Consider the following 23,652-nt stretch of genomic DNA (forward strand, 5'->3'; position numbering starts at 1 on the left):
CCTGTTCTCCTTTGCTAAAGTCATTAAAGTGATTAGAACCTCAAGGAGAGTTACAGCATTATATTATTTTTCTCTTTCTAACTTACTCTAAACTGAATCAACCAACTTTAAATCCTCCACACATCCTATTAATCCCAGCTAGCTCTTCTGTCTGTCTGGATCGGTTTCTTCAACAGATTTCCTGAATATACATTAAAAAACATAAATCATTGGATTAAACTTGTAAAGAATGATGAAAGCTAAATTCGTGTATATACATGTAGTGGGACAAATGGACCCTTTTATTATTTAACCTGAATGAAAGCAATAAATTTGAAACAGGTTTAACTGATGATATTGGTAATCCACAACAGATTTCATAAGTGTTTCTGAATGTACATTGGTTTTGTTCAATAATCCCTTGGATTAAAGAAGGGTTAGATAATTCAAACAATCTGCAAAGCATCATATTATTTTGTGATTTATCTTTTATTTTTACCAAAAGAAACCCTAATATGTATGGTTTAGGCTTTAGCAAATTAGACCAAAAATCACATTTGTCATTTTGTTTTCAAACTTTTGTGGCTGGGGTTTGACTATAGAGTTTTACCTATGTTCTTGGGTAGCAGCCTGTTCTACATCTTCTGTTGTTTATATGTAATATTATGAAGTGGTAATATGTCTTATTTTCAGGTATACTGACAATAGCCTCTTCTCTTAATTACTTGCTTTACTGACCTACCATAGTCACTTTAGGTGTTCCAAGTTGTATAAACTCTAGAATGTAGGATAGAAGTCCTTTAAATTCTAGTATGTGTTCACTTAGTTGTCAAAAAAGGAGGTTCAAAAAAAATTCTTAGGTGGATTCTTGGAGTCAGTTCTAGTAATAATTAAAAGCAAATAACTGTTAATGTTTATTTAGCAATTGCTATTTGCATTACCTCATGGAATTCCTCACAACAATTCTGTGAGATACGGGCAATTAAATCCCCATTTTTGCAGATGAGAAAGCTATATAACATAGTTAAGTAATTAGCCAAAGTCACGCAACTAGCAGCTGGTAGATCTAGGGTTCAAACATAAGTTGTGTGACACCAGAGCCCACACACTCACACACCATATTAGATATCTATTGCTTCATAACAAATTGCCCTAAAAGTTTGTGGCTTAAAACAGTAAACATTTTTCATCTCATAATTCTAAGGGTCAAAAATTAATGAGTGACTTAGCTGGGTGGGTCTGCCTCCAGGTCTTTTAGGAAGTTGTCCTCAAGATGTCAGCAGGAGCTGCAGTCATCTAAAGACTTGACTGGGGCTTGAAGGCATGCTTCTAAGATAGCTCAGTCCTGGGTATCCACTGGATGTCTCAGTTCCTCTTCAACTGTTAGCAGATGGCTCAGTTCCTTCTCACATGGACGTTTCCAAAGAGCTGCTTGAGTTTCCTCTCAGCATAGTAGCTGGTTCTTTCAAAACAAGACAGAAATCAGAGTGTCTTTTAGGACCTAGACTCAGAAGTTGCTCTCCGTAATTTCTGTAATTTCCTACTGATTACACAAGTCAGCCCTATTCTGTGTAGGGTAAGACTACACAAAGAAGTGGATATCAGGAAATAGACCATCTTGCAATCTATCTATAATATCCACTAAAATATACTACCTCTTGAAATAAGCCTATATCCCCAGCATAGAATGTATTACTGCAAAACTTAGACATTCCAGTTTTTTATATCTGTTACTTATACAAGTGTGATCAAATAATATGTTGAAGTTTAAATAATAAAAAAAAAAATTACATTAAAAGACACATTTCCATTAATTGACCTCAGAATACTGTCCCTCACTTCAAACACACACATCCCATCATTCTTGCCACTTTCTGAAGCAGTTCTGGAAGTCCTCTTTCGTGAGTGTCTTTTGTTATGCTGTTGTGGCTTCCTCGATGTCCTGAATCATTTTGACTTTGAGGAAGAACCAGAAGTCGCATAGTGACAGATCTAGTGAATAAGGTGGGTGAGGACACACTGTAATGCTTTTAGTTGACAGAAATTGCTGTACCAGAAGCAGTGTATGACATCGAGCATTATCATGATGGAGGATGATTTACAGCACACTTTAAAACACACCTTCTGTGAACCGTAATTCACACCTGAATGACTGCGCCAAACAAGTTGAAATTTGTCACACACTGTTACTAAGGTTTGACATGCTGTTTCCTGTATCGACGATCCCTGCCTTTCTGTTGGATGGCACTAGGCAGCAGCAGTCACCATATTTGTTCATCACAACGAAAAGGCTCCCTATCACACATCACTTCTGGTATGGCAATTTCTGTCAAATAAAAACATTACGGTGTGTCTTCATCCACCTTATTCACCAGATCAGGCACTGTGCAACTTATGGCTCCTCCCCAAAATCAAAATGACCGTGAAAGGTAAGTGTTTTGAATTGATTCAGGACATCGAGGCAGCCATGACAGCACAACTAATAACACTCACAAAAGAGAATTTCCAGAACTGCTTCAGAAAGTGGCAAGAATGATGGAATATGTGTGTTTGAAGTGAGGGGGAGTATTTTGAGGGAGATTAATGGCCATGTGTCTTTTACTGTAATAAATTTTTTAATTGAAACATTCACCATATTTTTTGATCACACTACATAGATGCAGAACAAAAGAACAACATTGAAATAGAATTCCAATTGCTACGATTTAGATCTTTAATGAAGAGGATATTATTTTTATTGGATAAGAATTTCCAGAATAATATTCACATTATATTCAAATATAAGAACATAATTTTATCCAAAGGGATACATTGAATGTTTTTTTGTTTGTTTTGGGGTTTTGTTTTTTTTAATAAATTTTATTGGGAAATATTGGGGAACAGTGTGTTTTTCCAGGGCCCATCAGCTCCAAGTCGTTGTGGATTTGGATCAACTCCAAATCTGGTCGCCGTTTTCAATCTTTAGTTGCAGGGTGCGAAGCCCACCATCCCATGTAGGAATTGAACTGGCAACCTTGTTGTTGAGAGCTCGCGCTCTAACCAACTGAACCATCCGGCTGCCCCTGAATGTTTTTTCAGTGATCCATCATTTTGTGCTCACTCAAATTATCATTTTGCTCTAATCCAAATTACCAAGCGTTATCTATGCTACATCTATAAAGAGCCAGATAATAAATCTATTCAGCTTTGCAGGCCATATAGTCCCTGTTGCAACTATGCAACTTTGGTGTTGGAGCAAGAAAGCAGCCATAGACAATATGTAAGTAAATGGGTATAGCTGTGTTCCAATAAAACTTTATTTACAAAAACACAAGGTAGGTCAGATTTGGCCCATAGAGCATAGTTTGACAAACTTTAGTCAAAAAACATTTTTTGGGTGGACTTTTGAATGCTTATTACTTTTATTTAAAGTAACTAAAATTACTTTAAATTTTATGTGACAGAATTATATTAAGTGGTTTTGTCCTGGCCCGTAAAATATTGCACAATTTTACAAAAATTGGCAGCATTGTCAAGATAAAAAAAGGAAAACCTCTGTAAAAGCAGCAAAATAGATAAGACAAACAATTTACACATCAATCATTGCTCTAAAAATATCATATCATTCTAGAGTATAAACTGATTTGAGGGGATAAAATTTTGACAATTCTTAATTCTATTGATATGTCTGATGGGTATTTTGTATTTTTGGCTGACCTTGACTAGTCTAGACTTTATGCACTGCGTCCAACATAGAATAGGCATTCAATAAATATCTGTTGAATGAATTAAACATCTTACCTCTTTTATCTCTTCTACCCAACACACTCCTCAGCCCTAGGCCTTTGCTGTCTTTTCTTGTTTCTTCAGTTAGTTTATCAGAGCATATGAAGTTCACTGTTAGTTTTGCTTTTAAGAAGGCATTCAACAACAAGTAAAGAACAGGTAAGAAATAGCTATTGGAAGATAATTAAAGATATAAAGACTTAAAATCAAATTGGAAAATTATAGAATAGAATGAACATTGACGTAAAATAGACCAGCTAACAGGAGCAATAAAGCATCAGACAAGAGTGATTGGTGAGGAACTTATTGGCCCTCAACAAAACTGTTAAAGACCAGTTCAATATAGTCATTCTCACCTTCACTTCTGTTATTTTATTTTGAGGCCAAGAATTATTTTTATGAAACCCACATTCTAATGTGGTTATACCTATAGCTTAAAAAGGTGTCTACTACTACAGTGTTTATTCTTTCATTCAAACAAATATTGATAAGTGCTTACAATTTGCCAAACACAATGCAAGTTCTCAGAGATACAATGGAAAACAAAACATGTATCATGCACTAATGTACTCAGAGGCTGGGGGGAATACAAAAAGAGTATCACGCATGGTAAAAATGAACAATGTCATAAGGTATAAGGTTTATAAACAACTTAATGAACTGCACATTAAACAGATGTATGAAACTTTAATATTCTGGTTCCAAAGATGAAAACTACCATGTACTTCAGCTATTCCTACTTTTCAAAATCAAAGCAAAATCATAAATATTAATACTGGAATACATCCCTTTACAACCCTGTTCCAAAAATGCAAATTATTAATAGGGTTTTAAAAGGAAAAAGTTTCATAGTCAACTTTTTTTTTTAATGCGGGGTTCAACATGAACTGTTTTTTGTTTTCTTTTTTTCACTGCAGGACTTCTCAGTGCCTATAATTTGGTAATAAGCATAGTGACTTACCCAAAAGGCAAATATGATTTAGTTTCTTGAAATGTACTTGAAGACATGCTTTTCTTAAGGAAATATGAGTTACTATCTATCAGGACATGGGTGCTTCTCAGAACACAGTTTTAAAAACACCATCACATACGATTTCACACATGTTTTAATCAAACCATATTTATTATATTCTAGGAGAGCTAATTCTTTAAGTGAAATAAATACATCCTTTTGTTAGGCAATGGAGTGTTTTTGCAAAGCTCTCTACATTTGCCTCTTTCAAATCCAGAATTTGGTTGCTTTGCTCTTTTTAAATTAAATATTTCCCCATGGTCCCATTTAAGACTATGTTTGGGCAGTCCAGGTAGGTAGCAGAGGCGTCTGTGGTCTCAACCTGCAGAAGACAGCCAAACTATGAGCAGATAAAGCTCCTTGATGGTAACACTCAAATGTCTTCCTAATTTAAGCTTCCCTTTTTTTTTTCCTTCCTCCAACTTCTCTCTCCTTCTTATTCCTTCATAACGCCACCCCTTTTTTCTCCCTTTCTACTGTGTTTTTTTTTTGTTTTTTTTTTTTTTGGCTTTCTCTGCCTTTTACTCACCTCCCTCACCAATGACATAGGTCTGTCTATGCCACCAAAGGTTTAAATTTAACCCTACTGATGACCATCATAGGAACAATATTTCAACGGTATTTTATAATTCATGTGTGGGAATGGAAATAGGAAAGTAGGTAGCTCATTCATAGCAATGGAATGGATAAAGAAGCTGTCATCATCAACACAAACTGACATCTGGTTTCACAATCTCCTCTCTACTGACTCTATTGGTACCGGCTTAATCTTGCACAAAGTAGTTTTGGAAGATAAGACCACACCGCACTATCTTAGTACATGTGAGTGGAGGGGAACTTCTTTTTAGATAGGATCTGACTTAAGTGCTCTCTCAAATACTCATTTTGAACAATAAAGTACTGTCTGGAGAAGGCACACAGCCTTAAAGAAACTCAAACAATAATAGTTTTTGAATTGTTAAAGAAGTCTCTAATTGAATTGGTAAAAATAGGAGACAAAGAAAGTTAACAAAGACAGTAATTATTTCTGGAGACTTGCTTCATAATTGCAAGTGTTAGATAATGTTGTAAACAAGCCTTTATTCAGATTAATTTAAAAAAATACTATAGTAAGTTATTACAAAGTAGAGATCAAAAGGATACCTGCAAATGAATATTTTTTAAAATTTTATAAGCATTTTTAAAAGAAGCCTGTGGGAATCCCTACAGGCTTAAGCAGGAAAATCATCTAATATGCAATGAATACTTATAAAAGGGGGCCAGAGGCAGGGGGGATATATGAAAATGAAAATGGTTTAAGCTAGAGAAGGAAGGAAAATCAGAGATTGGTGACTGAGCAAAGGAAGCACCTGCTTTCCGGAAATTAAAATCCTGTTATTAGGCAGTTCTGATTTAATTGCCAAATGGGGTGAAGCCCAGTCTCTAATGTAAAAGGGTCCCAGATTATAATTGGGCATCATGGATTAAAATTCAATACCTGAAAATTTCCTCAGAAATGAATAGGCAACGGGGAGAGACTGCAGAGCCCAGTACAATATGCTTCCCGCAGCTGACACTGGCAGGTCACTTTATTTGGCACCAAATAAAGTTCCCAAGTGGTCTTTAAGGGCATTCAGCTGCTGAGTGCTTATTTCATTCATCCCTTATTGTGCTGCCAGTGGCAGATCCAAAGAAGTAGCATGAATCAGCTCTGTGGATGAAATTTTCTCAGGCTGAGTGATGGAGATGCAACTGGACTTACTTCACTGTTTTAGCAGGACCTCTTCTAGCAGCGAGACCCTGAATGGTAATGGCTGTCACAGGATGTTGTTCAATAGGAAATGTGGAGGAAGGCAGGATAAAAATTAACACTAGGATACTTCCAAAACAGATACCACTTAGTGGGGGGAAAAATGTTCTTAAATAAGAAACATCACAATGTGATACATATAGATGATGTAATACAGAATTGTACACCTGAAGTCTATGAAACTTTACTAACAATTGTCACCCCAATAAACTTTAATTTAAAATAATAATAATAAGAAGAAATAAGAAATATTATACATTTTTGTCATTACCAAATTGTGAAATAAGCCTGTGGTCCTCCTGTGTATGTACCTCTAGACAGAAAGTAGCGGCTGGCCCTTAATTTCCTACATTAAGAATAAACCCACAGCATTATACTTAGCTTTCTTTGGTTGCTTAGTTTTAAGGTTCCTAGAGGAATAAAAGTCTATCCATTCAATAACTTTGGTTTCATATGTGCTAATTTCAGAGCATATACTCAATATCAGAATGTGTTTCCTTGTTTCTGTCAGTACTAGTAAAATTTTCTAATCATAAAAATAATATTTCGCACCCTCCCCCATGCCAGCTTAAGAACTGCGGGAGCTAGAGCAATTCTACTGAGGTCATGAACCTGTCTGATGAACTACAGATGAACGTAAAATACTCCCAAGCTTAACAGGCCTTATTAATGTGCAGTTCCAGTACATATTATTTATTTAAATTCATGGAAAGGTTAAAATGCAGTAGTTTTTATTGTTTTGCTTTTGGTTTAGGACAAATTCTGCATGTATCTCTAAGAAACAGTCTGCTAATGATTTCATATAGATCACTGTTGGCAGCAGTATCTAATAGTGCTGCTATCACTGAATAGTTAAAAGTCTTACATTTCCATTAGAATTAGGACCACGGGCTAATTATTTTAGTTCAAGCTAAATTTGATCTAAACAGGAAGCATATTTGGCATTCAGTCTGGAAACCGAAGGCTGCTATAAAAGGACTGTCTGTGAATGCAAAGACTAGGAAAATATATACAGATTTTTTTGGTTTTGCATTTTTAAGAGGACTTGGTATGGTAACAAGGGGATCATTAACAAAAGCATAGTAATATAATATAATTAATATAAGATGATCTGTTCTCCTGTTTATGGCCAAATTTTGCAGGATAAAGTGAAGTAATTTGCCCAAATATAACTGTACAAGTATCTAAATGTTTCTCTAAATTGAATTTCTTTTACCTTTTTATCATGGAAAATTCCAAATTTATACGTAAGTAAACAGAATAGTATAACAAACGCCATATACCCACCATCCAAATTCAATGATTATCAACACATTATCTATCTTGTTTCATCTATACCCCATGCCCTTCTTTCATCAGTTTTCCTCTTGCACAGACTAAATGTAGAAGACACAGAGTATGGGATTTCAAAATTGGTAGAACTTATTTTTAAAATCAGTGCATTCTCAGGGTCAAGCATGTTACTTAGGAGGCATTTTGTCCCAGTTTACCCAGGAAATGAATGGTATACTATACCCATAACGAAATTATAAAGGAGCTGTGTAGTAAAATCATACCTCAAACACCAGAAATTCAATGATCTGTATTTTCAATTTCTGTACCTTTTCTAGGTAATTGATAGGGTGCTCTTTTTCACCATTGGAATCTCTGGTCTTCCAATTCTACCACTCTTCTAAGCCTCTCAGCCTTTCTTTCTTTCTCTCCTTATTTATTTTTGCCCCTATAAAATCATAGATAATAATAGTTCCCACATCACAGCTTGTTAGATTTTAATGACAGCCTCCAAGGACAGGTGTCAGTTAAATGAAACATATAATTAAAATTTGTGCTATTCTAAAATTGGGTTACTTGGCAATTCTCCAATAAGAGACTAACCCCATTCGGATGATAGGCGTGTGGTCCTCATCCGGGTTACAGAGTGTTTGGCAGATTCAATGGAGGCCAGTCTTTGCTACGTACCAAAAATATGATGGAATGCTTAGTATGGCACACCCACATTTCAGGTGTGTTTCTACTTGGCACCTGAATAAATGTTCTATGCCTTGGAACTTTGGCAACCAGTGTTCTTGTTCTTAATTAACTCAACAATTTGGGCTATATATGTTTTACCAAGCAATTAATTTAGGTATATGCATATGTGTGTGTGTGTGTGTGTGTGTGTGTGTGTGTGTGCAATTTTCATACTTATGCAGTATGATACATACTATAAAGTTATTTAACCTCTAGTACTTCCTCTCTAAGAAATGGGGTGGTGTAGTCTGTCTCAGTCTCAGTCTTGGACAGTATATCATCTTGTTGGATCCCATGCTTCTCCTTTCAAGCATGGTTATCATATTCCTACAAGGAATACTTCTTTATAGAAGCTCCTGAGATGCCTTTGGCATTCACTCAAGAGCAAGCTTTCTGACTTTGTTACTGTCCCTGTTAATTGTGCTCTGGTAAACTCTTCACCTTTTCATTGATTTCTGTATTTTTGGATTTGCTGTTTCTGCCCTGTACCACTCTGCCGAGGGAGAAACACATAAATTCTGAGTTGAAAAAGTCACGATCTTTTCATCTGTAGCCCTCGACTATTGACACCCTGCATGAATCTGTGCCAGGCTCTAGTTCTCTTGATCCCACTAACCAATCAGATGCATTCTCTTCTACTCCTAGATTCCTGAGTCTTCACTCTGCCTGTTACGCAACGGTCCTCCAACAAGTCTCCCCTGCCCGTGCAGTGTCTCTCAGACAATATGACTTTACTGGAAAGTCTTGTCTAGGTTCTCACCAGGCTCTTTGGTAATATGCTGGCTGGCAGACACAGCAAGCAGACTCAGCTCTGTTTTATAGCCAAGTCTTGAGTCTCAATGATGTCTCTGGCCTAACTCTGAAGCCTGGGCCTCTGCAAATCAGCAAACAGTTTACCACAACTTGTTTTTCCCAATCAGGTGTCACTTGCAGGATTATCCTGTTAGGAAATAAGCCCCTTCTCTAGGCTCATTTATCTAGTTTTCCATTTTAAATCTTTCCCTTCTCCCATAGCTTCAAGGCACAGGGAAAATAATTAAAGTTGTTACCATTCAACCAGAAACATCTTTATTTTTAAATCATTTAAAGGTTCAGTTTTCCTGTCCCACTGTGTGTGGGTTTCACACTAACAAATGCACAATAAAAAGATTTGGATGTATGTTTTGTTTGATTTTCTTTTGAATAAATCTGCATTTTTTTTTTTTAATCAGAAAAGGTGCAAACAATTAGGAAAGCATTCAGGGTAGATTAATTGCTTATCAGGGTTTCATTCTCTCTTCAAACCATATTGAACCCCTTGTTTATATGAATTCCAAAGGCTGGAACTAGCTTTCATTTCAGGAAATAAATGACACAGGTTATTATATTTTAAGGACCATTAAAACCTTGAAATTGCACAGTGACTTAAAAAACAACAAATTATTTAGCCAGGATAGCTTTGTAATGATTATACAATGGGGAAGTTCATTGTTAAATGACCCTCCCACTCTAACTTTACATATAATGCCTGACAGGAAAAGGAAGGAGAAATGAGATTAGCATCCAGGTACACAGGGTGTAATGCAAATGATGTAGGAACATTATGAATCTATGTGCCAAGTGGATTGGAGAGAATCCACCAAATCGTCCTCAGAATCTTGAGTTCATTGACCCACAGCTGGGTCAATGGTTAGAAACCATTTTCCCTTGGACTATCAATGCTAGTTCACTGATGTCATAATTCCAAACCTCTGTAGTTTGGAATTACAGAAATTGCTCTTCTATAGTCTGGTACAGAAATTGCTCTTATCTGTACATTAATATGTTTGAGATAAACAACAGAAGGTAGCTGTGGTATTATTAATTAAACTATTCTAATATAAGTGATTTTGAAATTATATTAAGTGGCATTTGAATCTGGTGCTTCTTTGTGTAATTTATCACCTTACTAACCTTTTCTTTTACACCTTCATTAGAGCATCTAATGAAAGTGATGAAACCTAGTTACCAAATTAAAGGCAGAACATGACAAGTTCTAAAAGAACAAGAATGATAAAAAGCATTCTTTTGAGCAAAATTACAAACCAACAACAGCAATAAAACAGCAAACCCCACCTGTTTTTATGATGAAAACCAAATAACATTTGAGTCTATAAAGAAGCAATAATTGCTTAACTAACCAAAGTGATACAGTTCATTATTTTTCTATTGCACATTTATGTAGTTTTCCCCCCTGACGCACACACATAATTTGGCATTTTTTAAAATATGATTTACTTATGGCATTTGAGGAGCGATGTGTTAGAAAATGTGTTCTTCCTTGTAAAAACAATGTCCTTTCTTGTAAATGCCAAGGATGCTTTCCCCCAAGCACTCATTCCCTGCTCAAGATAGTGTAGCCAGTAATGAGGAAAACGGCAAGTACCTCAGTTGAATGTTTTCCTTTGTTAATCTACAGGGAGTTCATTCTGCAATGGGTAGAATCCTTTAGTATCAATGAGTCTGAAAGTGCTCAAATTCTGCCAAGAGAAAAGTTCTAGTTTTGTGTACCTGCAGTTTAAATTCATCTAAAGCAATGCAAAAGGAACTCTTATCATCTCAAAGAACATCAACCACACTACTTCCTTTGTCTTTGTTTATAAAATACATTTCATCTTATTTACATGGGTCCTATTTCTAGGTACAGGGTCACTGCTTGGCAATATTAGAAGACAACGCAAAATACTGCATCTAAAAGGACAAATTCTGTTACTGGCACTTGATCCTTGTTAAAGGTATATGATTTTTTTCCAGCCTATTTGAAGTTTCCAGAGTAGTTGCAGTTCCTGGCAATCAGTCCTTGAAAACGACTCTTTGCCCAATAATAATGAGCACCTTCAGATGGATTTTTTAAAAAGATGGCATTAATTCAGAATATAAATTAAGAGAATACGTTTGATAGTGAAAAAGTACAAACCTACCCACACATTTGGTCTCATGTATAAAATATAAATAGCATATGAACTCTCCCTTATGTCCTCAGAGAGACCTGCAGCTTTTTCTTTTCTTTCTGAAGGGTGTTCAAAATGCTATTTTAAACATAATAATCCATAAATAAAATACAATACTTGCCAAAATTATTTTTCACCCATTATATATATGTGTGTGTATATATATACATATATGTGTATATATATAAATACATATATATATATATATATATATATATATATGGCCTTTAGACACTGTTCTGAACTCTGATTTTCTCCTGAGATACAATTTAAGAGCTTTAAAAAGTCTTTAAAAGACTTCTCATGAAATACGCAGTTGTTGTTTTCTTTTAATTTGTGTTTCTCTATGGCCAAATGGTCCTGTTGTTATGAATACTGTATGAAAAATTACCAAATTGCCTGGCATTCCATTTTTATAGGGGATCCTGCATCATTAAGCATTGAAAGAATATAATATAACTATTCAAACTGCTTAAAATATTTTGTAACCATAAATTATTATCCAAAAATATTTTTCAAGTAGATAAAAAGAGTTGTCAATTCTGCATAGTGAATGCCTCATAAGGGGCTCGTTTGTGGTTGAAAACTGAATAAAAGCAGTAAATTAAGACCAGACTTAACCATAGAGAAGCTGTAATCCACTGCAGATTTCCTTGGTGAATGAAGTATTGTTGTGTGGATTTATCCTCCTTGCTTGTACAGTTAACCAGTCACATCTGTGGCCAGAGTGCTGTCAGACAACATGGATTCCCTTACCCCAAGGAGGCAAACCCGCACTGCTTTACATTGTATTGATAAGCACAAACTAAGCTTCACGACTGTTTTCATAGGGGCTGCCTTTGAACGGCAGATAGGCTAGTGAAACTAAACTGGTACCGTGAAGGATGGAGACGGGTATCACGAAATGAGCGGACACTGGAAAAGCTGCAAGTGACACTGGGTATTCAGTTTTCTAACAGGCATGATGTTAGCAAAGGGGGCCGTGATGAAGCCAAAGGAAAGGTGGGTGTGAAAAAAGGACAGGAGCATCTGGGGTTTCTGAGCTAAGGCAGTCAGAGCTAAGAACTGGCAGAAATATGGTATACATTAAAGGAGCATCACTCATCATAAATATTCAATTTCAAGAATTTAAATAGTTTACAGACATAGAAGCCCTTGATGATTATTTTATCCAGCATTGTTGATTTTCATCTGTTGTTTGTTGGCAGCCACGATAATTAATGAATAAAACCCAGGGAGTCTTGACAATGAGTCAGTTTAGTCTTAAGTCTATGTGTTTTCCTTTGTGATTACATGCCAATAAAATAATTGATTTGCCTTTTTGTAAATTAAACTAAAGGGAGACAAATAAGTAATATCTCTCTGCTATTATTTGGTTTTTCCTTTCAGAGCCCAATGTTTCCAAAGGACATTAATTTTTATTTCTCTGATGAAGGCGTGTGGCTGCCCCTCATGCTTTACAAAATATTACCAAGTCAGAGACGAAAAGAGAATCGTAAGTGAACATTATTTCAAAACAGTTATTTTTCATTGTTTAGGAAAAAATTCTCAGATGTCTTGGTAATTTATTCCAATATATGCACTTTGTAAGAGATGTGCGAAAAGAGGAGAAAGATTACTTAAGTGAAAAATGGCTTTTAATTCTGTGAAGGGTTGATATTTTAAAATTTTAGGAGTCCAACACCTTTCCAAAACAGTATTTTATATATAAGGTCAGATTTGCGGGGGGAAAAAAAAAAGTTTATTGTGGCACATAAGCAGTTACCTGAGTTACCTGTACCTGAATATTACAGTAAAATTTATGTAAAGTATGGACATACTAGCTTGTTACAGTATTTTAATCCTTCAGATCAATAAATTTTTCTTGGAATTTTTCAAAATTAAAAAATTTCTTTTTTTTTAAGAGACAAAATATTTGGGCTAATGAAACCGATTCAGCAGCTCTACTAAAGTGTAAACTAGGTTATCTGCTCAAGAAAAGGCTATTGGAACTTGAAGTAACGTGGATTTCCATATAGTAGTAAAGTGAAACCAGAAAACATTAGCTCTTCCTAATATGTGCTGGATTTGTTTAGATTCCTGAGAATAAAGTTTACAATTACCATTTTCACTTAATTAAAGAAAACCATGACTTGATTATATCCATTACATCTTTACAAGGAAAGATGTTTCTGAGGAAAGCATAATCTTAAAATTGCTGACATTACAGGATATATATTCTATCGATACTTCTGTAGTTTCAAAAGCTTTTCCTTCCAATCAGTGAAAATGGGTACTGTGCAAGTTGTATGTAGGTGTAGCTCAAATTGCCTGCAAGTATTGTATAAGTGCAAGAGCCTAAAGGCAATGTTTTTCTAATCAATTACAACTCTTGAAATCACTCCCTACCCACCCACCCACCACACCCCTTGGAAGTTGAGGGGAGAAAGTTTCCGTAGAAACTGTCATTAACAGTAAATAACTGTTTGATGCTTTGGAGTTATATTTTCTAAAATGGTTGCAGGTTGACTAAAATAACAATTTATTGTTATAATTTTCCATAGCTTCTATATACTGCAGTCATTTAATAAAGTAATAGAATTTCCCCCTTAATAGAAAAAGTGCTCATTAGCGTTTGTAATTTCATGTATGGCACGTTAAGTGTTGAGAAAAGATTATGGATCTACTCCCTGTAGCATCAAAAGTGTAAAGGTGATAGGTGAGATTTTCTTTGTTGCAAGTGCTGAGAAATAATCATTTAAAGGTCAGTTGCACTCAAAAAAAAGAACATTTGTTTAATAAGTAACTCATTTTGGGATATGCTGCACTTTTAAAGGTTACAGACTAGACCAATTTGCCAGTGATGTCAGCAAGAAGTACTATTAAAGTCATTGGTCCTATTAAAACAATCCTTCGTAAAATTCACATTGCATGCCTTCTCACATATCCCAGCACACATCAAAAAGGGCCTGAACTATTTATAGTGTGGTTTCAAGAGACATTGCCATGTGCGCTTTACCTGAACTAACTACTCAGCTCCACTTAAAAGTAACAGTGGAATGGTAGGTAGGAAAATATGTCAGTACACACATGTATATACCATTCCACATCTGATTCATCCTACATTGCATCATTCTTTCAGTTTTCTGAATTTCTAAGAGCATGCCTGTGTGTGATGGAGTATAAAATTTCTCACTGGATCGTACACCTACAAGCATCTTGCTAGAAACTCTTATATAAATAAAACAAGTATTGATTCAGCTATATAAATTAAAAAGCTATTAATTTCTGTCTTTTACAATTCCTCTCCACTACTCTTCCTGCAAAAATTCAAAGAGAATTTGGTTTGGCAATAAAATGGAATATTAATCTGATATGTAGACAAAAGAGAAGTAACGATAATGGTAATATGAGGAAAAATGTTTTAAATACCAGGGTTGTTTTTTTCAAAGTCCATATAAAGATGGTGGTTTGTTTAATATAACTTTTATACTATTAAAATTTTTGCCATTAGAGAGCTAGTACACAAAAATTAGAAGTTATTTATTTACTTTTTTTATATTTAGCATTTGTGAAGCAGTGATTTAAACTGTCAATAATTCTCTCTAGAAAATTAACTCTTGGTTTCAGATGAGTATATTAATAAAATGTCTTCAAGAAAAACTTCTGCAGAAAGCAATCCCTCCAAACACTTGATTGCTAAACAGTTACATTTATGTTTTTATTTACTCTTTGCATTGGCTGCAAAGCTTTCCAGTTGTGACATTTTGTTGGTGGTAAACAGTGAGTTCTCAGATTTTTATAAGGAGTGGATTTTTAACATATGCTGAATAAGAAATTTAATTACAGTTCATTTTCATGCAAACTTCTAAGATTCATTATTTAGATTAAAGGAACTAGAACGCTTATAACTCTTACCCTATTGTAAAGTAAGAAATGTCTTTATGTACATAAGACATTTGCAATTAGAAGAAAATTCAACACTCTTATTTCAAGCAACTTAGCTAAGAATCAAGTTATTCTCTTAATTTGCCTTGCTTTTCATTTGGAAGAGGGCAAAATCTATTTCCTGGGCAATTTTGCAGAGCAAAGATATTAATACTTTGGGGTTTAATTGTATCCTGTGTTTAAATACACTGTGGGTGAAACCCCAGACCTCTGCTTAATTGCTGTGAGAAAATAGCCTGATTTCTCTGAGATTAGGCACACGCTTATGTATACTTTGACCCAAGAGTGCCTCCTTCAGAATTAATCTTCTAAGGTAGAGGGATTTGCTTTTATATGTGTAGCAGGGCCATTCGTGACAAACGGGGCCTAATAAACTAACTTCACCCTCCAGACCTCGCTTTTGCTGTTAATGTTTTTCTTCATCTATTCATTTCATACATCTCTTGTCCAGTGGCTTATTAGCAAAACCCTAAACTGGGCAGCAGGAAAAGTTTAATGGTGCTTTTTAATTATAGGACTTTGAAATTTAAATCAAATCCTTCAGAATTAAAACTGTAAAAAAAAAAAAAAACTTTCATTGTTACTAATGAAACATGGAATGTTCTAAAATAACTCCATTTAAGTAAATACCAGGGCCCCGTGAAAAGACAAACAATTCATATTTACTTAAAATTTTGTTCTGCAGCTGTATTTTGTTGGATTCGTCTAATGTATGAAAGCACTTTTTCTTTCCCATCAGCTACATCAGAATTGTTTTTGTAAGATGTAACAGAATGTTCTGGTTTTTAAATATTTATATTAATCAAAGTTAGGGCTGTTTATATTTTTTGGCAATAGGGCTTTTCTTTAAAAGTGATGCACTTCCATTTAACTAAACAAAAGTGTTGAAATGGCCTGTCATATAAACCTCAACATAGTACAGTTGGTAATAGAAATCTTGAAGACAGGAAGAAGGGGAGCTAGTTTCTAGGCTTCAGGTTAAACATGGATTAATAAAATGTGTGACATTGGTAATTTCCAAAATTTTCCTGAGGAAATGTCATTCATTGCCACTTATAAACTATAGAGTTACCTGGTTGAAAGGTTTGCGTTCAAGTTTCTTGCTTTGTTTTCCTGGGGCATTGGTAAGTCAAGCCTAAAAGCTGGCTAAAAAATGACAAGCCACTAAAGCTGGGGGCTTACTAAACCATTCAATTCATAAAAAACTCATTTTTATTTTATACATTTCTAAACTATTTTAGTAATGAAAAAAATACCTTCATGCTACTTACCCACAACCTCTATATTTGTGAGCAGAAGTAGTTCAAATTAAGCCATTTTTGAAATCAAATCTCCAGTTATTGTTACTGCTCTAAGATTTGATTGGGTAATATGGAACCTTATGGTCAGTATAGACTTATAAGGGAAATGGAGTCTTTATTAAAGAAATTTAAACAGCAAGCCAACCTTGATGGAATTCATTTAGAGTTTATATAATTCTTTTGTAGTTTGGACAATCCCAAATATTCTGGAAGTTTAATAAGACACAGCTTTATGCCTTTAATAAAGACTTTATTGGAGATTTTGTTGTTATTTTTATTTAGTAGTTTAAATTGTATTGATTCACTTCTGTGGGAAATAATTCTAAACAGGAAGAGTGGGACCAGAACATTTAGTCCCTCACGTGGAAGTTACAAATGTTTTTGCTTTCAGAGAATGGTAAGCACCAATGAAACAAACAGGAAGTATGATTATGCATTGCAGGCAGAAGGTCTAAAGATCTCCTATTAGAACTCTTGGCCCTTCCAGAATCCCTGATCCTTCATTATTTTGTTTAACTTGATGTAAGTCATGACCAGTAGCTGACTCTGAGAGAACACATCCTGACATCATTCTTAGAAGCTATGTGGGATTATTATGCTTGCTGTTTCATTTTGGGTTGAGAAGGAAAAGTCCATTGGCGGTTCCTGGTTAGTACTTTATGTATGGTCTTTTAATTACCAGGTTGGGCTAATTCAATGCTTTGGCCTTTAGCTTTCATTTTCAAACGTTGGTTAAAGTAGTCGATGCACATACACACATACACACATTCTCACACACATACTCACAAACACACAACCACATTTAAAGAGGCAAAAATGTGCTATAGTAGAATAGGGAAGAAGTAGACTCTTTAATTACCTCATTCATAATATGAAGTGGTGAAGGAAGAGCAAAAAGATCAGGGTGTGATAAACACAAAATTTAAATCTCTAAACTAATTTACTTTTTTTATTGTACCAGCTAAAGCCAATGAAAATAAACATGCATTATATTATGTTACACCATTATGGATTATTATTAATATCTTGTTTCCAATTTTATGCAATTTGGGTATAATCCAAATCAGTGCATTAGCCTGGGTAGGGGGCTTTGCTTGAGGTAATTGACATTATATAATCCAAAGCACAGAAAAAAGAAAACGTATCTATAATCTTTACCCATTTCCAAACAGAGGGGGATAATCAGACCAATTCTCCTATTGTGTGCTTTCCTTCTTCATGCAGAGTTTCCTTTGAAGTCAGAGGGAGCTGGAGGAGCCAAGGCTAAGAATGTGGCTGGAGGAAAACAATGAATATTATTAGCAGGTCAGATTCTCATAACCAGGCTTTATGCCACATTAACCATTGAGTTCCTATAATACAGAGCCTTTATGATTGTTTTTACCTTCTGGTTTATTCCAGGTCACTAATACAATTTCTAATAATATACTGAGGATTTTTCTTAAGTATATTTATTTGAACTTCCTAAGGCTAGACCCACAAAATCCAGCCCCTCAAAAACATAAAAAACATTTTTTCAGAAAAAGTTGAAAACTTAAAAAGCATCATTTTCTGCTTATCTGGAAATCTAGATGGCAGAAACACTGACCAATTAAATGGGCCTCCAGAGTGACTACAATACAGAGAAGTTAGGAAGTAATAAGTGGGTTTTACTACTTGTGAAGCAGATTCTCTCAGTTCTCCCATGCTTGCTATGACCTTCAAGGAGAGAGAAAATATAGGTTTGCATTTATGTCACCGTGCTGAATTTCAGGCTTACTACTGCCACTTAGAAATAGATTTGTCAGTCTGTTTGTTACAAATCACTGGGAGTGTAAATGTGTGTGAATGCATAGGATTTAAAATTATATAAACTCATTCAATGATGGACTGAAGGTAGGGACAACCATTTGACACAAGTGAACAGACAGTTGTCCAAAGATTCTCTTCAGCTTCCAAATCTCCAGTAAGAGGAAAATGACTAAAGGCAGGAACTGGAATAAAACTGACCAACTTGTCAGGCTGAGAAGCTATCTGAGAATAAGCCAAGTTCTTCATTCAATTTGTGTATATATTTGAAAATACTATGCTTAAGCCATGTAATTATTACAGATGCAAAGACAAATCACATGGTTCTTGAAAAATCCAAAGTCATGTGGGGGAGAAAGGCATGTTAATAAACAATCACAAAAAATATGACAAGCATCATACCGTAGGTGTGTACTTAATGCTATAAGAGCACAGAGAACAATGTTATTAATTCTTCCTGGAGTTTGCAAACAAGTAATGGGTTGGTCAATAGTAGTTTCACAGAAAAGTTAATAAATAGACTGTGTCTTTAAGTATAAGGTGCTGGGGTTAGGACTTCAGTATATGAGCTGGACACATATACTGGACACAAGCAGAAGAGGAAGGAGAGGCCATCTCAGGCAGAAAGAATAGCATGGATTCAAACCAGAGTATGCCTCATCAGGGGATAAAAAGTTGTTGAGTCTGACTGCTGTACATGGTGTATAGGTTATATGGCAGAGAAAGAGTCTGCTATAATTCAGTTCCAAATTGCAGCCCAATAAACAAAGCCTTGTATGCTACATTAAAGAGTTGAGATCTCATCCAGGAAACAGTGGAAAGTCACCAAAATGTTTAAGTAGGGGGGTAACATGATCAGAATTGTGTTTTAAAAGATAGTTGGCATCAGTATAAAGGAATGCTTGGAAAGTAACAAGAATAGAATAATGGTCATCAGTTATAGTGAAGTTGAGAATTGAAAATGAGTAAGAGCTTTGGCTGTGGTAATAAATTAAGCAGAGATTTTAGGAGGTTAAAAAAAAATTGTTTGGCAACTTCAATACAATTTTTCATGTGCATTTTCTCAGGTTTGGGTCAGAGTGATATGGATGGAAAAGAAGATTTTTCCAGTATAGTTAATAGCAAAAGATGGTGTCCTAAGTCAGACTTCCTAAAGCAGGGCCTGCGATTGAAATTTTTCTGAAAATGATTTATTAAGGGAGTGCTCTCAGGAGATGGGGAGCAAGAGAAGCACAATAGGCCAAAGAAGATAGCCAGGAAGGATGTGGTCTCAGGTGAAAACTGGCTTTAGCTTAGCCTGGCCCCTGGCTGAGCTCTGGAACATAAATTGTTCCACAGGGATAGCCCCTCTTATCCCCAAGGAGGGTAATTCTCAGGTGAGTTGGCACTGTTCAGCTCAGGATAAATCTTTGGCAAGGATGCAGCCATGAGCTGTTAGCAGCGAAACACTCACAGCTGCTGGGGAATGGGAGAGGCGCCAACAACCACTGCGGTCCACCCCTTGCACTGCTCAGACCCACTTGCTTCTTCCATCAAGTTTACTCCATCCAGGCACTATTTCTTCAGGATTCTGGTTAGTCACATTTTCTGGGCTAATATGTAAGAGAAGACTTAGCAGAAGAAACCACAGCTTCCCCGTCTGCAGTTTGTTCCAAGGCTATAACAGAGTCACCATCTCTTTTGGCTGTCCCCCTTTTAGGTGTTCCTCCTTGGGGGCTTGTACCTCTGCAGATCTAGGTATATTGCCTAAAGAGTCTCCCCTTCCCCTCCCCCCCCCCCCCCCCCCCCCCCCCGTACATTTCCTGAGTAAGTAGCTCTTATCCTTTTGGGGAGGAGTAGGGAGTCACACACTTTCATTAACGTTGCAGTTCCTTTCTCATGGGTACCCAGCATCTCCTTCAGTCAGTGGGCAGTGGGTTCTGGATCTGAGAATTAGCTCAGGTCTGCAGACAGAGCAAGAGATTAAGAACCTCAGCCTCTGGTCTATCTAATTTTTAAATCTCTTTTGATTATATATACAAATAATACCCTTGTTAGCTGCCCATCTGTCTTGCCCTTACACAATGTTGCCATTTCCATAGATACTTTGAGACAGCCTCCACCCCACAGGCAGAACAGACAGTCCAACCTTATTTCCCTTTGTGGCGATTGCACCAACTTTGCTTCTGACATTTAGGCGCTGCCCATAGCCCATTGATCTGTAACCCTACATCCCCATTGCCACAGTGGACCCCAGTCCAGTAACAGCATCACCCACTATCCCTGGCCTAAGAAGGACTAGGCTACTTCACTGCTGAATCCCCCTCTTTAGCAGATTCCTTAGCATGTTAATAAACAGAATGTTCTCCAAGCCCTCCTGAGGAACAGAGTCAAATGTAGATTTTTTTAGTGGTATATAATGATCCCATTTTTGCATGCCCATTTTTCTTTTTAATCTGTTCCGCTATCTATTACTAAAGTGCTGGGATCTCTACTTCATTTCATGTGGGCCACTACATTTTCCAAGCAATTAATAGCTGTCCTTATATTAGATTTGTCACCCAGAGTCGTGGTAGAGTATGAAAATCTGTGTCACAACAGAGTAACCCATATCAGCAAACTGTGCATTTAGCTTTATATTCTGCCCACCTTGGTTGCAGGGCCTTCAGCATCCACTCCCAGGCAACAATCTGGGCATATATGTCAGCCAACTCCTGGCACTCTCTTGGTGTATACCTTATCTTAGCAGGTCCTTACTTTCCTAGTCAGGATATGCTGAGTTATGGCCCAAACCATCGGTCTGACTCCCATGAGGAGAAGAAGCACAGGCAGCTCCTGAGCATTGTCTTGTAAGACCTGTCACATCTGAGACTTCTGTATAGTTTTCAAGAAAAATGTCTCTTTTCCAACAAGAGAAAAGGGTTTACTAACCACTGCTGTAAGCCAAACGTATTCAGGGGAATATGCAGATTTCAGGTTCTCAACTACCCAAATACCCCTATCCCAAACACAGAATGCATGCTGTTTTTTCCATGGCCCTGAATTTGGACTTGCATAGGCTAAGAATTTAGCCTTCTTTAAAGTTCTGCCACTTTCACAATTATGAAGTGAACCTGATCTTCAAATCTGTCTTCCCTCTAGCTAAAAGAGATGAGTGTCTCTTTAAAAGCTTTTAATAAGTCTCTCTGACTCCCACAGTTCGCTGTAAATTCTGAATAATAGATCTGAGCTGGTGTGGCAGACAGACTCTAAGATGGCTACCAATGAGCCCTGCCCCATTGCATTCACAGCACTGTATAATCCATTGCCTTGTGTATGGGCTGGCCTTGTAACTTGCTTTTAATTAACAGAATATGACAAAGATGACGGGATGTCACATTCATGATTAAGCTACATAAGGTTGTCCCTTCTTGCTAGCATAATCCCTCTCTTGTTGGCTTTGATGAATTCATCTGCCATGTTGGAGAGAGGCCTATGTGGCAAGGAACGGAGGGTGGCCATTACCAACAGCTCACAAGGAATGGAATCCTATCAATAATCACTTGAGTCTGAAAGTGGATACTTCCCTAGTCTAGCCTTCAGGGTGATACCCGGATTGTAGCCCTCTAAAGGACCCTACATCAGAGTACCTAGTTTAGCTACCCCAGACTCCTAACCCACAGAAGCAGGGATATAGTAAGTGTATGTGTTCCTAAGCTGCTAACTTTGTGTTACTTTGTTATAACTTCAGTACTAACTAATAGAGGATGCCATTTTCTCTTTTTAATGAATCAATGATACTAGTTGTAATCACCCAAATCCACAGTCCTGATAGTTCCAATTACCCCCTACCTCTCAAAGCAAGAGGTATCAATTTCTATGTGCATCTAAACCCAGTTTATTACTATGGGTGAACAGAACTGGCAAAGTTTTGTGTGTTTTTGTTTGTTTGTTTGTTGTGAAAAGCCAGATAGTAAATATTTTAGGCTTTGCAGGCTATACAGTATCTGCCTCAACTACTCAGCTCTGTCTGACAATACATAAATGAATGTGTTCCAATACAACTTTATTTACAAAAAGCAATGAGCTGGATTTGGCTCACAAGCCACAGTTTGCTGACTTCTGATTTAACAATCACAGTGCTACAGAATGCCAGGGACTAACAATGCTGTACCTACCACCAGAGACAGGGGCCTCTTCGTCATCCTCTTCCAGAATCCCACCCACGACTTTGCTTCCCAGGTCCACTACCAGTACCATCCATCTTGACTTGAGTTCCCTAAAAGCAGAACCTAAGAAAAAGATTCTTACAAAAGTGCTTTATTGAGAGAGTGCTCTTAGAAGAAGTAAAAGGGGGCAAGCAAAGAAGCTAAGCAAGGATATGTTTTCAGTTGAAAATTGTGGGTGCCTAGTTCTACCGGAAGCTCTGGAGCGCCAGGATTCAAGCCGTCCCTGCAGCAAAGAGGGGGGCTGGAAAGATTATCAGTTAATCATTGGCTGCTGGCTGCCCAAGTGAGAGAACATTCCAAACAAGGCAGTTTCCCCTTCTCAGAGGATGAAGGCAGCTATTCGTAACCAAAACTCATAGCTGCGGGGTACTTTCCTGTTCCTCCCCTGGGGTAACCATTTTACCCCAATTAAACTTTTGTCAATAGCCTGGAAGCATTTTCAATAATTTCTAAGAGATGAAAATGGGGTGGTTAAAATACAAAGAATATCAATGATGCCAAAACGATGCAAAATCCTGTTCGTTTTTGTTATATACTGTTTACACATTGCGTATTATCATTTTCTTTAGCCCATTTGTCATAACTAGAACTAACTAGTCAAACAGATAGAATTGAATGACAGTTTGGGGAGCAATTAAGGGAAACACGGGTAGTACCAAGACGCAAAGCAAATAGCTCCAAGCTCTCGTATCATCTAGTGCTCACTATTACGTAGTATAATAGCAATCACCACGGAGCACAACTGCTTCAGATTTCTATCCCTTGCTAGCTGTGTGAACTTGAGCAAGTTACCTAAAATGTTGTGTCTGAGTTTCCTATCTGTAAAATGGAGCTAATACTAGTATCTACCTCAGAAGGTCATTGTGGGGGAAAAAAGATACACGGAAGTGTTTACAATAGTACTTGGTTTAGTGGCTATCAGAGG

The 23,652-nt window shown here is 36.5% G+C and overlaps 1 protein-coding gene across 1 annotated transcript in view; it reads left to right on the forward strand.

Annotated features, from left to right (window-relative positions):
- Positions 1–23,652, forward strand: part of ADGRL2 (adhesion G protein-coupled receptor L2) — a 599,014-nt gene that overhangs the window by 233,539 nt on the left and 341,823 nt on the right. Inside the window, exon 4 of the mRNA XM_019754311.3 lies at positions 12,914–13,019. The gene's annotated coding sequence lies outside the window, so the exon portion shown is untranslated. The remainder of the gene's footprint in view (positions 1–12,913; positions 13,020–23,652) is intronic.

This window comes from Rhinolophus sinicus, chromosome 14 (genome assembly GCF_057876585.1).
Source record: "Rhinolophus sinicus isolate RSI-liver-muscle chromosome 14, RSI-T2T, whole genome shotgun sequence".
Lineage (NCBI taxonomy): Eukaryota > Metazoa > Chordata > Mammalia > Chiroptera > Rhinolophidae > Rhinolophus > Rhinolophus sinicus.